This window comes from Psammomys obesus, unplaced genomic scaffold (assembly GCF_907164565.1).
Source record: "Psammomys obesus unplaced genomic scaffold, mPsaObe1.curated_primary_1811, whole genome shotgun sequence".
Lineage (NCBI taxonomy): Eukaryota > Metazoa > Chordata > Mammalia > Rodentia > Muridae > Psammomys > Psammomys obesus.
In genome coordinates this window covers 5,274,032-5,286,003 of record NW_026596445.1, presented here as the reverse complement: position 1 = coordinate 5,286,003, position 11,972 = coordinate 5,274,032, and the positions used below count along the sequence as shown (strand labels likewise).

The window sequence follows — 11,972 nt, the reverse complement described above, 5'->3', positions numbered from 1 at the left end:
GCACTGGGTTTTCAGCAAGATTAAATAGCAAAATGTATGTAAGCAAACTGGAGAAAGGCAATTTCTGTAATAAATGTTTCTAGGCAAAATAGGTGTCAACTGAAACTAGATCTCCAACTCATATCCTGTACAAAAATCTATTTAAAATGTGACTAATATATTAATGTAAAACTTGAAACTTAATCACTAAAACTGCCATAGGAAATTATATGAAAAACAGTAAAAGATAGAATCATAGGTGAGAACTTTCTGGAAAGGATTCCAAAAGTTCAGTAAATAACAGCAGCAACAACTCACTGGTGAGACTGCAAGGAATTAAAAATCAATATGCTTCACAGCAGAGCAAAGAACAGTGTGAGACTAGTGAGATAATAGAAAAAAATTCTTTGCAGACTTCACAGATAAAGGATTGATACAGAATACATAAAGAACTAAATACATAAAGAAAAACATAATTGTAACACTCTAAATAATACAGTCAGAACCTGGGGAAATGAAATGACCACACAGTTCTCAAAAGATGAGGTGTAAATGGCCATTATATGCATGAGAAAAAAGAAAGTCTTAACATCTTGAGCCATGAGAGAAAGGCGTATCAACTCCACACATTTGATCAAATAGGAGAGTGTCTAGAGTAATGGATTTTGTAGTTGGCTGTGGAAGATATCTGTGGGCTAATGAGAGAGTGGGCATACAAGCCTGTGAACAACCATGCACCTCATCCCTTGTTCTTATTTGATGGAAACATGATACTTGGCTCTTATCCTAGCCTGTCAGCGAAAAAGGAAAAGATCAAAGAGCCCCTTCTTGGGGAACTGTTCAGAAAGGACCTTTGATCAAAGGCAGCATCAGAGGTACCAAGGTCTCAACATCTTTTCCCTCAACCCCACTTTCAGTGCTCATAAGTGAGAAACTGATTGAATAGAAGAAACTGAGTGTGCCTTGGAAAGAGATTGTAGACATGATTCTGACCTAAAACAAACAATATAATAAAAGTATCCTGACATTCTGTCTCACCCAGGTCATAGTCTTTATAATTAAGTAAAAAATGCCATGGAGGATAAGGAGAAATTAATTCTTTACATTATTGATTGGAAAGAAATTTAGTGCAGCCACTAAATACATCAATAGGGAGATAATCCAAAATAAATAAAAATAAAACATGTAACAAAAAAAAAGAAGTACTTGCTACACCATTTCTGATAATCCAACTGTATACAAAAGAGATATATACACATTGTTGTTGTAGAATTAGAATAGGCAGGAACTGACAGATGGATAAAGGATACTCCTACATACAAAAGAACATTTAAAAATGAACATTTGGATCTTGAGGAAGCACTATTCCTAATTGTCTGAGAAAGTGCCAGAGTGATTTACAATATGGTTGTACAAGTTTACATTTCCACCAGCATTGGAGGAGGGTTCCTCTTTCTCCACATTCTCTCCAGCATGTGTTCTTACTTGTGTTTTTGATCTTAGCCATTCTGATGGGTGTAAGGTGAAATCTCAAAATTGATTTGCTTTGCATTTCCCTGATGAGCAAGGACATTGAACATTTTTTTTAAATATTTCTCTGCCATTCGATATTCCTCTATTGAGAATTCTCTGTTTAGCTTTGTAACCCATTTTTAATTGGGTTGATTTGTTGTTGTTTAACTTCTTGAGTTCTTTATATATTCTGTATATTAACCCTCTGTCAGATATAGGGTCCTTTCCCAATCTGTAGATTGTCATTTTGTTCTGATGGCAGTGTCCTTTGCTTTACAGAAGCTTTTCAATTTCATGAGGTCCCATTTATTGATGGTTGATCTTAGAGCCTGTGCTGTTGGTGTTCTGTTCAGGAAATTGTCTCCTGTGCCAAAGAGTTCAATGCTTTTCCTTACTTTTTCTTCTAACAGGTTAAGTGGGTCTGGTTTTATATTGAAGTCTTTGATCCAGTTGGAATTTAGTTTTGTGCATGGTGATAAATATGGATACATTTGCATTTTTCTACATGTAAACATCCAGTTAGACCAGCACCATTTGTTGAAGATACTATTTTTTTTCCATTGAATGGATTTGGCATCTTTGTCAAAAATCAGGTGTCCATAAGTGTGTGAATTTATGTCAGGGTCTTCTATTCGATTCCCTTGATCCATCAGTCAGTTTCTATGCTAGTATCATGCAGTTTTTAGTATTGTTACTTTATATTACAGCTTGGGAATGGTGCTTCCTCAAAATCCAGCTATACCAGTCCTAGGCATATATCCAAAAAATGCTAAAGTACACAACAAGGACATTTGTTCAGCCATGTTCATAGCAGCTTTATTTGCAATAGCCAGAAGCTTGAAACAACCAAGATGCCCCTTAGTTGAGGAATGATACAGAAATTGTGGTGCACCTACACAATGGAATATTACTCAGCAATTAAAAAAAAAAACAAGAAAATCATGAAATTTGAAGGTAAATGATAGGAACTGGAAAAGATCATCCTGAGTGAAGTATCCCAGAAGCAGAAAGACACTCAGGGTATATACTCACTCATAAGTGGATATTAAATAAATAATATAGGATAAACATTCTACAATCTGTACACCCAAATAAACTAAACAAGAAGGAAGACTCTGGCTAAGATGCTCAATCCCCATTCAGAAAGGCAAAGAGGATGATCAGAAGAGGGAGAAAACAGGGAACTGGACAGGAGCCTACCACTGAGGGCCTCTGAAAAGCTCTACCTTGCAGAGTATCAAGGTAGATGTTGAGAATTACAGCCAAACTTTGGACAGAGTGCAGGGAATATAATGAAAGAAAGGGAAGAAAGTAACACCTGGAGAGGACAGAAGTTCCACAAGGAGAATAACAAAACCATAAAATCTGGGCACAGGGGTATTTTCTGAGACTGATATTCCAAACAAGGACCATTCAATGGAGATAATGTAGAACACCTGCACAGGTGTAGCTCATGGCAGTTCAGTGTCTAAGTGGGTTTCATAGTAATGGGAATAGGCACTGTCTCTGACATGAACTGATTGGCCTGCTCTTTGGTCACCTCCCTCTGAAGGGGGAGTATTCTTACCAGAACACTGAAGAAGACAATGCAGCCACTCCTGGTGAGAATTGATAGACCTGGATAAGAAGGAAGGAGAGGAAGACCTTCCCTATCAGTGGACTTGGGGAGGGGCTTGGGTGTAGTAGGGGAGGGAGGGTAGAATTAGGAGGAGAGGAGGGAGGGAGCTACAGGGAGGATATGAAGTGAATAAATTGTAATTAATAAAAATAAAAATAAGAAATACAAAAAAATAAACATTTTAAAATATTTTCTTTATTATTATTTTTATTATTTATTACAATTTATTCATTTCATTTCCTGTCAGTAGTCCCTCCCTCACCTCTTCCAGGTCCAACCCTCCCTCCTTCTTGTCCCCCCCTCGCTTCCTCAGTCCACTTATAGGGGAGGTCCTTATCCCCTATTATAGCCTATCAGGTCTCATCAGGAATGCCTGGGTCTTATTTCTCTGAGGCCAAGTAAAGCCACCTCACCAGGGGGAGGTGATAAAAGATATAGCCACTATGTCCATGTCAGAGAAAGCCCCTGATCCCTTACTAGGGAACACACATGGAGAGTGAGCTGTCTGAAAGGTTCATGTGAGCAGGGTTAATTTCTCTCCATGAATAGTCCTTGTTTGCTTTATCCATATCTACAAGACCAGATGAGACAAGATTTTTTGACTCTATTGGTCTCCTTGTGGAACTCCTGTCCTCTCCATGTCTTTCCACTTCCCCTTTCTTCCATAAGATTCCCTATACTTGCCCAAAGTTTGGCTATGAGTCTCAGCATATGCTTTGATACCCTGATGGGTAATGTCTTTCAGATTCCCTCTGTGGAAGGCTGTTGACCTATTCCTTGTCTTTTGCTGCTTCTGTTATCTATCTTGCTTGCCCTTCTGACTGAGGATTATGCCTCTTCCCTAGGGTTCTCCTTGTTGTTTAGCTTCTTTAAGACTATAAATTTTATTATGTTTCTCTTATATTATATGGCTGGTATCCACTTATAAGTGAGTATATACCATATATGTCTTTCTGGGTCTGGGATACCTCACTCAGGATGATTTTCTTTCTAGTTCCATCCATTTACCTGGAAATTTCATGATTTTCTTGTTTTTAATTCCTGAATACTCTTCTATTGTGTAAATGTAGCATGATTTCTATATCCATTTCTCCATTGAGGGACAGGTAGGTTGTTTCCCAATTCTGGCTGTTATGAATAAAGCTTCTATGAACATAGCCGAACAAATGTCCTTGTTGTATGGTGGAACAAATTTGGGATATATGCCGAGGAATGGTATATTTGGATATTGAAGTAGCACTATTCCTAATTTTCTGAAAAAGCACCGGATTGGTTTCCAAAGTGGTTGTACAAGGTTACATTCTCACCAGCAATGAAGGAGGGTTCCCCCTTTCCACACCCTCTCCATTATGTATTGTCACTTAAGCTTTTGATCTTCGCCATTCTGATGGGTGTGAGGTAAAATCTCAGAGTCGTTTTGATTTGTATTTCCCTGATGATTAAGGGTGTCGAGCATTTCTTTAAGTGCTTCTCTACCACTGATATACCTCTGTTGAGAATTCTCTGTTTTCCTATGGACCCTATTCTTAATTGGAGTATTTGGTTTGTTGGTGTTTAACTACTTGAGTTATTTACATATGCTGGATGTTAGCCCTCTGATGTAGGTTGGTGTAGATTTTACCCAGTCTGTAGGCTGTTATTTTATTCTGTTGCCTTTGTTCTTAGCTTTACAGAAGCTTTTCAGAAAAATCAAAGTTTTCTTGACTTAGGACATTAATTTTCTCTTTGCAATTTAGAATCGTGTTTTTATAATTATGAGTTAAATACGAGAAAATGTTGGCTATGTTGTAAATCTTTGACTTCTTAGATACAGTGATGATCAGTGGTGTGAAATATAATACTAGTTTTCTTGTGATTTGGTTTAGAATTGTATTTTACAGGCTTAGCAAGATAGCTCAATCGGTAAAGGTGCTTGCCCTCAAATCAATGACATGAGTTCTATTCATAGAATGCACAGATAGGGGGAAACAGAGAAATGACATATGTGCACCTTAACATGCATTTACACTCACAGAATAGTGCAGTATATATACAATAATATTTTTTTAAATAGTTGTTGACAAGAAACCAAAGTGCAGGAAGAGAGTGGCCAGAAAAGTATTATTTTTCCCTGATAATCCTTTGCTGTAAAACTGTAGTTAAGAAATTGCTGTGATCTACCTGTGGCCAGAACTACTGTTGAGATTCCTTTCTCAAAATCAGTGATCTCAAAAGTGACAGCAATACTGCTCCATCCCCTGGCTTCTTTGTTAAGGTGAGAATAGTTTCTTAAGAGTTAGGTGTAACCCTAACCAAGCAAGTCAAAGACTTGTATGAAAAAAATTTCAAGTCTCTGAAGAAAGAATTAGAGGAAGATATGAGAAGATGGAAAGATCTCCCATGCTCATGGCTTGGCAGGATTAACATAGTAAAGATGGCCATCTTAACAAAAGCAATCTACAGATTTAATGCAATTCCCATCAAATTGCCAACACAATTATTTACAGACCTGGAAAGAAAAGTTCTCAACTTCGTATGGAATAACAAGAAACTGAGAATTGCTAAAACAATCCTCTACAATAAAAGATCTTCTGGAGGTATCTCCATCCCTGATCTCAAGCTGTACTATAGAGCAACAGTTATAAAAACTGCATGGTACTGGCATAGAAACAGAATGGTGGATCAATGGAATCGAAAAGAAGACCCAGAAATAAACCCACACACTTACGGACACCTGATTTTTGACAAAGATGCCAAAACCATACAATGGAAAAAAGATAGCATCTTCAACAAATGGTGCTGGTCCAACTGGATGTCTACATGTAGAAAAATGAAAATAGATCCATACTTATCACCCTGTACAAAACTGAAGTCCAAGTGGATCAAAGACCTCAACATAAGACCAGACACATTAAATCGGCTAGAAAAAAAAGTGGGGAATAGCCTAGAACTCATTGGCACAGAAGAAAACTTCCTGAACAGAACACCAACAGCACAGGCTCTAAGAGCAACAATCAATAAATGGGACCTCATGAAATTGAAAAGCTTCTGTAAAGCAAAGGACACCGTCATCAAAACAAAGCGACTGCCTACAGATTGGGAAAGAATCATCACCAACCCTTTATCTGACAGAGGACTCATATCCAATATATATAAAGAACTAAACAAGCTGAAAAGCAACAAACCAAGTAATATACTTAAAAAATGGGGAACAGAGCTGAAGAGAGAATTCTCTGTAGAGGAATATTGAATGGCAGAGAAGCACTTAAAGAAATGATCAATCTCATTAGCCATTAAGAAAATGCAAATCAAAACAACCCTGAGATTTCACCTTACATCCATCAGAATGGCCAAGATCAAAAACTCAAGGGACAACACATGCTGGAGAGGTTGTGGAGAAAGGGGAACCCTTCTCCACTGCTGGTGGAAATGTAAACTGGTACAACCACTCTGGAAATCAATTTGGCGCTTTCTCAGACAACTAGGAATAGCGCTTCCTCAAGATCCAGCCATACCACTCCTAGGCATATACCCAAAAGAGGCTCAAGTACACAAAAAGGACATTTCTTCAACCATGTTTGTAGCAGCTTTATTTGTAATAGCCAGAAGCTGGAAACAACCCAGATGCCCCTCAACTGAAGAATGGATGCAGAAACTGTGGTACATCTATACAATGGAGTATTACTCTGCAATGAAAAATAAGGAAATCATGAAATTTGCAGGTAAATGGTGGGACCTGGAAAGGATCATCCTGAGTGAGTTGTCCCAGAACCAAAAAGACACGCATGGTATATACTCACTCATATAAACATACAACATAGAATAAACCCACTAAAATCTGTACATCTAAACTAAGCAAAAGAGAGGACCCTAACTAATATGTTCAATCCCCATCCTGAAAGGCAAAGAGGATGGACATCAGAAGAAAAAGAAAATAGGAAACAACCTCGGAACCTGCTACAGAGGGCCTCTGAAAGCCAAAAGAAAACAGGAAACAACCTTGGAACCTGCCACAGAGGGCCTCTGAAAGCCTCTGCAGTATAGACTGTCAAAGCAGATGCTGAGCCTGATGGCCAACTGATGGGCAGAGTGAATGGAATTTTATGTAAGAAGTGGGAAATAGTAAGAGCTGGAGGGGACGGGAACTCCACAAGCAGAGCAACAGAACAAGATAATTTGAACACAGGGAACTTCCCAGAGATTTATACTCCAACCAAGGACTATTCGTGGAGATAACCTAGAACCCCTGCACAGATGTAGCCCATGGCAGTTCAGTGTCCAAGTGGGTTACATAGTAATGGGAAGAGGGACTGCCTCTGACATAATCTGATTGGTCTGCTCTTGGATCACCTCCCCCTGAAGGGGGAGCAGCTTTACCAGGCCAAGGTAGAGGACAATGCATCCACTTTTGATGAGAACTGATAGACTAAGATCAGAAAGGAGAGGAGAACCTCCCCTATCAGCGGACTTGGGGTGTGGTATGCATGCAGAAAGGGGAGGGAGGGTGGGATCTGGAGGGGAGGAGGGAGGGGCTTATGGGGGGATACAAAATGAATAAAGTGTAATTAATAAAAAATTAAAAAAAAACATTTAAAAAAAGAGTTAGGCTCTGGGTTGGTTCATCACAATTTCTAATGAGTTTTTTTTTTTTAATTCTTCCTCTGGTGCTATGAAAAGCTCTTTTATTAAATTCTCTTCAAATGCTCAGAAAAAGCTGCATTCTACAGTGAGCACAATTAAAGAATATCCATGTGTTATTCCATACTCATATACATACCCTCTTCCTTCCATCATTTTATCAGTTATTTAACAGTTAAGACATAGCCAGAAAAAAAAGGACTAGGACTTTATGAAGACTTAAAATCACTTAAGTAAAATGATTTTAATAAGTGCTATTAATCCAGTCAATGGGAACAGGTAGTACAGCACAGAGATCATTACCAGAAAGAAGTGGTTATAACCTCAGGCTAATCCATACTGTATAGTAAGAGACTTTGAGACCATGCATGCCTAACCTTTCCTTCCCAAGAAAAAAACAGAGGCAGAAACAATTTGAGGCTTTCAGTTGTCCACTGGTGTCCTGCTCTAAATGAAACTAGAGGATTATGCTTCTTTTCATTTTTTTAAGAGAATTTGCTTGTAGGTGTACTCCCATCAAAATGTATGGCCTGATCAGAGGCAAAATAATAATAGTAATAATAATTGAGCAATTTAGTCATGGGTAAGATTCTTCAAAACTGTGAGCCAAAATTAAATAAACATATCTTTGTTAGTTAATTATCTAATGTACTTTATTCTGTTGATATGAGGCATGCACACTAATACAGGATACACTAAGGTTGATAGATTTGACATTAATATTCTGCTCTATCTGTTCTGCCCCACTATTTATGTAATATATTCTTATTTCTTCCCATTACAAATTAGTAAGAAACGTGTGACCTCTTTGGCCATAGTACTTTCTTATTTTTGGATATTGAAATTATCCTCTTGGTTCTGATAGAAACTGACTTTTCAGGCCTAAGTGAAGTCAAGTGTGAGTGGTAATGCATTATATTAAGATTATGTTTTGTGGGACTTGTCTCTGACAAGTTCTCAGCTATGGTTTTGATCACTTATTCTTGGTGGGGCCCCCACCAGGTCTTGCCAGACCACCAAGAAAGAGGATGCAATCAGTCCTGATGTGACTTGTTGTGCTAGGTTGGGGTAATAGGCAGTTTCCCTTTCCTGAGGGTGATGAAAGGGAAAATAATGGGGGAACAGGAGGGAGTGTGGGACCAGAAGAAGAGGAGGAAGGGGGCTAAGATTAATATGTAAAGTGAATAAATTAATGAAAAGAATATGGCTTTGTTTTGAAAGCAACTACTCCAGTTAAGCCAGTAAAGATCTTTCATTCAATTTACTTTCATTGTTAATACTCAAAGCCTAGAAAAAATAAAGGTCTACAAACTATTGATGAGTAATTTCATTATTGTGTTATTTCAACACACAAATATTACTCAGGAGTGGAAAATAATACTGATATTTTCAATAAGACAGTATCAAGTAACATCCCTACTGTAAGAAAGTAAGTAATCAAGCACGTACAGGTATGGTTAACTTTACATAAAATTCCAGGCCACAGAGAAGGACATTTTGCCAGTCCTGAAGATACCGGATAAGCTAGGGCCAGATGGAAGGGGAGAAGGACCTCACCAGTCAGTGGACTTAAAAAAGGGCAGGGAGGAGATGAGGGAGGGAGAGTGGGATTGGGAGGGAATGCGGGAGGGGGCTACAGTTGGGATATAAAGTAAATAAACTGTACTTAATATAAAAAATAAAAATAAAAAAGTATTTAAAAATCTACAAAATTTGAGATAATGTATAAGGCCATAAATTAGAATGATTTTTATGTATATGAGTGATTAGAAAGGAAGAAGAAATAGTATAAAAAGACATTAAAAGAAATAGCCAATTAAAAGGATGAACAATTTCATTACTTTAATCCTACAAATCCATGAGCATGGGAAATCTTTCCATCTTTTGATACCTTCTTAGTTTCTTTCTTCAGAGACTTGAAGTTTTTTTCATACTAGTCTTTCACCTGCTTGGTTAGAGTGACACCAGGATATTTTATGTTATGTGTGGCAATTATAAAGGATGTTATTCCCCTAATTTCTTTCTCAACCCTTTTGTCTTTAGTGTACAGGAGGGCTTCTGATTTTGTTTGAGTTAATTTTGCATCCAGCCGATTTACTGAAGGTGTTTATCAGCTGAAGGAATTCTTTGGAATAATTTTTGGGGTCACTCGTGTATACTATCATATCATCTGCGAATAGAGATACTTTGACATCTTATCCAATGTCTATTTCCTTGATTTCACCTTACACCCAATCAGAATGGCTAAGAATAAAAACTCAAGTGACAACACATGCTGGAGAGGATGTGGAGAAAGGGGAAAACTCATTCATTGCTGGTGGGAATATAACCTTGTATAACCTCTTTGGAAATCAATCTGGTGCTTTCTCATAAAATAAGGAATAGTGCTACCTCAAGATTCAGCTATAGCATTCTGATACATATATCCAAAATATGGTCAACATTACAACAAAGGCTTTGCTCAGCCATGTTCATAGCCAAAACAACCTACATGACTCTCAATGGAGGAATCGATACAGAATTGTGGTACATTTACACAATGGAATACTATTAAGCAATTTTAAAAAAGGAAATCATGAAATTTTTAGGCAAACGGTCAGAACTAGAATAGATCATCTTGAGTGAGGTAAGCCGGAAGCAGAAGACTCACATGGTATATACACACTCATAGGTGGGTATTAGCCATATAATATAAGGTAAAGATACAAAAATCTGGGACTGACATTCCAACCAAAGACCATCCATAGAGATATCCTAGAACCCCTGCAAAGGTGTAGCCCATGGCAGCTCAGTCTCAAAGTAAGTTCCCTGGTAATGGGAACAGGGAATGTCTTTGACATGTACTCAGTGGCTGGCTCTTGATCACCTTTCCTTGAGAGGGGAGAAGCCTTTCCAGGCCACAGAGGAAGACAATGCAGCCAGTCCAGCTGAGACCTGATAGGCTAGTGTCAGAGGGAAGGGGAGGAGGACCTCCCCTATCAGTGGACCTGGGGAGGAGATGAGGGAGAGTGGGATTGGGAGGGCATGAGGGAGGTGGTTTTAGCTAGGATACAAAGTGAATAAACTGTAATTAATTAAAATACATTATTTAAAAAAATAAATTAAAAATATTAAAACCTTTACTCCTAAAGAAGTTAAATAACAAGAAAGACTCTAGAGAATAAGCTCAGTCCTTATTTAGAAGGACATATATGATAGACTTTGGAAGCAGGAGAAGACAGGGAACAGGAAAGGAGCCTATTAAAGATGGTCTTTGAAAGATTCTGCTGATAGCAATATTGAAGAAGAGGCTAAGACTCATAGCCAAACTGGGCAAAGCGCAGGGAATCTTATGAAAGAAAGAGGAGATAGAAAGACCTATAGGAGACAGGAGCTTCAAAAGGAGAGCAACATAGCCAGAAAACCTGAGCCCTGGGGTCACTGAAGAGAATGATACCGCAACCAAGGAAAATTCATGTAGAGGCCCTAAAAGCCTGGCTCAGATGTAGCCCATAGACTCAGTCTCCAAGTGGGGTCCCTATAAAGAGGAGCAAGGATTTTCTCTGGTATAAACTCAGTGGCAGACTCTCTGATAACCTCCTACTGGGGAGGTATAGCCTTGCCAGGCCACAGAGGAAGATAATATAACCAGTTTTTATGAGACTTTATAGGTGTGGGTCAAAGAGCAGGGCAGGAGGGCTTCCCCTATCAGTGGACTAGGGAGAAGCATAAGGGGAGAAGAAGGAAGAACGGTGGGATTTGGAAGAGTTGAGAGAGGAGGACACAGCTGGGATACAAATTAAATTAATTATAATAAATTATAATAATTAAATAACTATAAAATTTTAAGTAAAAAAGTATGTTGGCACGTAAACAACTTACTCATATAGTACACATTTATCATTCTCTTCAGTGGGATGAGCAGGGCCAGTGTTAAACTCTAGTATCCTCATGTTGATTATGTGAAATTCCAGTGAGAAACATACCCTGTCTTCTCTTTGTGTTCCAATATGGATAGATAAAAATCATGAATAATCAGTGAAAAATAAGTGCAAATTTCACCAGCATCACCTCATAGTGCAGGTGTTTTTAAGAGTCACTATGTAGTTCCTATTCCTCAGCAAAGGAATACACCATCACAAGGTCAAAGGTCACAGAATTCTGAACAAAATGGAGGTTTTCTGTCTCCATGAGTCTAAAACCCAAGCCACTTGTATGAGTGCAAACATCATGAAAGATCACTTGGCCTTAAGACACCGTATTTCTA

The 11,972-nt window shown here is 38.2% G+C and overlaps 1 non-coding gene across 1 annotated transcript; it reads left to right on the top strand.

Moving 5' to 3' along the window:
- The first annotated feature begins 609 nt into the window (after nucleotides 1-609).
- Nucleotides 610-976, top strand: LOC129669874 (small Cajal body-specific RNA 2). Its single transcript, XR_008719097.1, has one exon. It is a non-coding gene; the product is annotated as a small Cajal body-specific RNA 2 (non-coding RNA).
- Nucleotides 977-11,972: the final 10,996 nt, after the last annotated feature.